Below are 4,250 nucleotides of genomic sequence, written 5' to 3'. Positions count from 1 at the left end.
GTTCTGCCCACAACTCAGAGGCAAATTTATATTGGACTCTTGCTATTATGCATAAACTGTCTTTATGCATTTTCGCTAAAAACAGCATAATCATAATTAAAAGACGACTGGAAATGCTTTGAACATTGATCCAAAGCTGATAAGATTGTAAGTGTTTTTGTTTTTATTAATTTAACATCTATCCACTTATAAGATAAGGCACAGTCTCATACCAAAATAATTACAAATGGGTATTTCGATCAGTGATTGGCTCAGTGAAATGAGAAGTTCATGTCTCTATAAGGGCCTGTTGTTTTACAAAGCAGGAGTAAGCAAAATGTTGCCAACAATAATTAAAGCCACAACCTTCATAATGTCTTCAAAACATATTGTGTTTTTCATTGTGTATTAACTTCTAATAAATCAGTAAGTAAATTACAAACACGGAGGTAACTTTTCTACCAAATACAATTTGTTCTAGCAATGCAGTTGTTATGTGAGATGTTGGTGACACCCAATATCCCACTAGCTAAAGAAAAAATAGAAGCACTTCTGAAAAATGAAAATATGTAAAAATAAACTGAGGATAAAACTCAGTCCCCACAATACATGAAGATGCATACCCTGACAGTTTAAAAATCAATTTGTAATATATAAAATTCTTTTTAAAAAATAAAATGTGGACTTTACACTAAAACCAGTTTCACTCTACAAGATTTTAAGCAGATCTTGAAAAGGGGAAATAAAAAAGGAGAAAAAGAAATGGCAAAAACTTTAGGATATGTAGGAATTCAAAAGACCTCAAAGCCAATTACCACAATTTAGTTTGGTAGAAAAGGAGTTCTTCTAATGTGTCTAATGTGTGTTCCTGAGGTCTTGAACACCTTCAATTCCAACGGCAACATCCAATCCCATTTCTTCTGAGATGGCTGACCGTAGCTGGAATGCTTTCTGCGATGTCGTTTTCAGTGGAAGAGGTCTGAAACACAACAAATAACTATTAAAAACAAAAAAAATCTACAGGTGGCTCCATTTTTGTTTTACTTCTCCAAAAGCAAAACTGACCACAATTTCTAAACATTCAAACCTGGTCATTAAAAAGTGACCTCCAGTGTCAGGTTCTTATGAGTACCTTCAGATGATCCAGACATGATGCATTCTTAAGAATAAGACATAGGTTTGAACCAATTGATTACAGTGTCTCATCAAACAACATTTTGGTGTGAAATGGTCTGTTTCAAGCTGGGTAATAAAGAAAGATAAACTTACAAAATATTCCTTGAAGAAAGAGTCTGGATCTTCAGTCAAGTAGATCGCCAAACCTTTGGGAACACGCTCCTCCTTGTGTCAATGTCGTCACACTAATGCAAAAACAAAAATACATTTGTCCAAATGTGAGTATGGGAAAATGTGTTTTGCATTTAGACATAGGAAAAAAAAGAAGAGGAAAGTCACTAGTGTTGGACTGAGAGTTGGGACTTTGAATGTTGGAACTATGACAGGAAAGGGTAGAGAGTTAGTGGACATGATGCAGAGGAGAAAGGTAGACATACTGTGTGTCCAGGAGACCAGGTGGAAAGGTAGCAAGGCTAGAAGTTTAGGAGCAGGGTTCAAGTTGTTCTATCATGGTGGAGATGGGAAGAGAAATGGAGTAGGAGTTATCCTAAAGGAGGAGTTTGTTAGGAGTGTTGTGGAGGTAAAAAGAGTGTCAGATAGAGTGATGAGTCTGAAGATAGAAATGGAGGGTGTGATGTTCAATGTTGTTAGTGGGTATGCCCCACAGGTAGGATGTGAGCTGGAAGAGAAGGAGAAGTTCTGGTTGGATCTTGATGAAGTGATGATGAGCATCCCTGGAAATGAGAGAGTTGTCATTGGTGCAGATTTCAATGGTCATGTTGGTGCAGGAAACCGAGGTGATGAGGAGGTGATGGGCAGGTTTGGTATCCAGGAGAGGAATGTAGAAGGACAGATGGTGGTTGATTTTGCAAAAAAGATGGAAATGGCGATAGTGAATACATTCTTTGAGAAGAGACAGGAACATAGAGTGACCTATAAGAGTGGAGGTAGAAGCACACAGATAGACTACATCTTGTGTAGACGGTGTAATCTGAAGGAGATCAGTGACTGTAAAGTAGTGGTTGGTGAGAGTGTTTCCAGACAGCACAGGATGGTGGTGTGTAGGATGACTCTGGTGGTGAAGAAGATGAAGAAAGAGAGGGCAAAGACAGAGAAGAGGACAAACTGGTGGAAGTTGGAAAAAGGAGGAATGTTGCATGACTTTTAACCCTCTTGCTCTCTCATGGGGTCCAGATGACCCCATTGTATATTGATGTGTGATCCCTACCATGACAAAAGTGGACAGCATTTTATGTCTGCCACAGACACCAGAGAAGATAAAAATCCTAGAAAAAAATGTTCAGCGCGTTGTCTTGCAGGGTTCAGATGAGCCTTCTTTTAATGTAAACATGCCCAGGATAGCACAAGGGTTAAGATGACTGCCCACTAAATGCCCATGAGTCTCTCTATAATACTTGAATAACAAATACCTGCTAGATGACTCCAAACTGCATGCTTTGCATGTCCAGACATCAACCTGAAAAAGGCAAAAAAGCCCACAACTATTGCTTAAACAAATTTACATAATACTGATTATCAACTGCTAAGAGCAAACTTCATATTTACTTACTATTACACGGAGGTTGCCACAGATAACTCCTGGTAACAGTGATGATCATTCTGAAAAATATGTAGACAAATACATTAGATGAGCAATAAACTTACCAGAATACTTGGTCATAAGTGTCAAAATTGCATATGACGAAATTTAAAAATATCAATTATATTTACATTAACAGGGAAAAAAAACAAGGCTGAATTTCTCAAATACAGTATATGATATAATTCAGAAGGTATAAAACATACAATGTATACTTCAATACATACTTTTAATTGCATGACATTACATCATATTTAACCAATATTAAAACATCATGATCTAAAGAAGGAACTAGAGGTAGAACAAAATAAAATTTATCAATGTCAATATTGGGCAGGAAAGGAGGTTATTGCTAATGATAATGGGTCACTCAAACTGGAACGCACATTAAATGCATCTGGGTAATGCAGCAATGTGCATCTTGGCCACGGGATTACATGTGGCCAATATGAATTTGTCAGGGTCCGAATGTGGACACAAACGCAGAGGCAGATTTTCGCAGAAGGATTAAGTTTTAATTCTTTTCTTTCTTTTGATAAGTTTCTTTAAGAAGCTGGAAGGCTCGTAGTACTCGAGAGTAGTACACAAAACAATCCGGCAACAAGTGGAAGACAACACAAGCCTTTTAAACTGAAACCAATAATGATACACAGGTGCACCCAATTGAAGAACATATGACCAGGTAGAAGGAAAACAAATCAACACACCTAGAAACAGAGGAGGGGAAAACAAAGGTAAAATAAAGACACGATGAAAACCAGCCCCAAACCTCACAGAATTTCCATCAATTCTTTGTTCTTGGTTTCATTTAAAAAACGTACGAATAGCAGCCATTTTCTGTGGGTTTTCAGCTTTTAGGTGACTTTTGGGCTGGAAAACCGTAACTACCTGGCAACCCCGGACCCTGCTATTTTGCCACCGATTTTGCATCATGGCGCCTTTTTTGTTTTTGTTTTTTTGGTGAACCCTCTCAAAGTATATAAACAGATCAATCTCTTCCTCGTGTAAACGAGACGTTCTTTCTAAACCTTATCGACTCAAAAGCAGCATTCTGTACGGCTCGAAATATGGTAACAGCAGTCACGGTTAGCCAAGCTAGTTAAGATAGTCCGACTTTTTTAAAACGAGAAACACGAGCCGTTTTCACTATTGCCATAGTTTTACGTAAAACCGCGCAACTTCGCGGACTGCGCCGTAGTGATGCTACTAATAGGAACACGAGGAAACCGGAAAATCAAAGGATACTTACCAGGAATTAGTTCTATTTTCAAACCCGAAGTCCGACGTGCAGCTTCTGATAGTGCGGGAAGGAGACATGGAGGGAGGGAGAGACCGTTGAACCACATGCACATGCGCACAGGGAGGCGGACAAAATAAAACTTAATAATTTTGAGTTAATGGATCAGAGGGTTTTGCTATTAAATAACATTAGTTAACATGAATGAGATATAAATAATTTTCTGATTAACTACTAAATTTGAGTAAAATGAATTGAATCTAAATGTGTCACCTTTAAGAGGGGCTTGAATCATTTTTTTAAGTGTACAAGTATTTA

At 37.8% G+C, this 4,250-nt stretch overlaps 1 long non-coding RNA gene across 1 annotated transcript; it reads right to left on the bottom strand.

Annotated features, from left to right (window-relative positions):
• Positions 1-686: 686 nt before the first annotated feature.
• On the bottom strand, positions 687-4,046 carry LOC112139920. Its single transcript, XR_002918080.2, has 5 exons — positions 3,945-4,046; positions 2,666-2,715; positions 2,526-2,572; positions 1,249-1,340; positions 687-958 (listed from the first exon to the last, which is right to left on the bottom strand). It is a non-coding gene; the product is annotated as an uncharacterized LOC112139920 (long non-coding RNA).
• Positions 4,047-4,250: the final 204 nt, after the last annotated feature.

The sequence above is a fragment of the Oryzias melastigma genome, linkage group LG18 (genome assembly GCF_002922805.2).
Source record: "Oryzias melastigma strain HK-1 linkage group LG18, ASM292280v2, whole genome shotgun sequence".
Lineage (NCBI taxonomy): Eukaryota > Metazoa > Chordata > Actinopteri > Beloniformes > Adrianichthyidae > Oryzias > Oryzias melastigma.
This window is presented reverse-complemented; position numbering and strand designations above follow the sequence as displayed.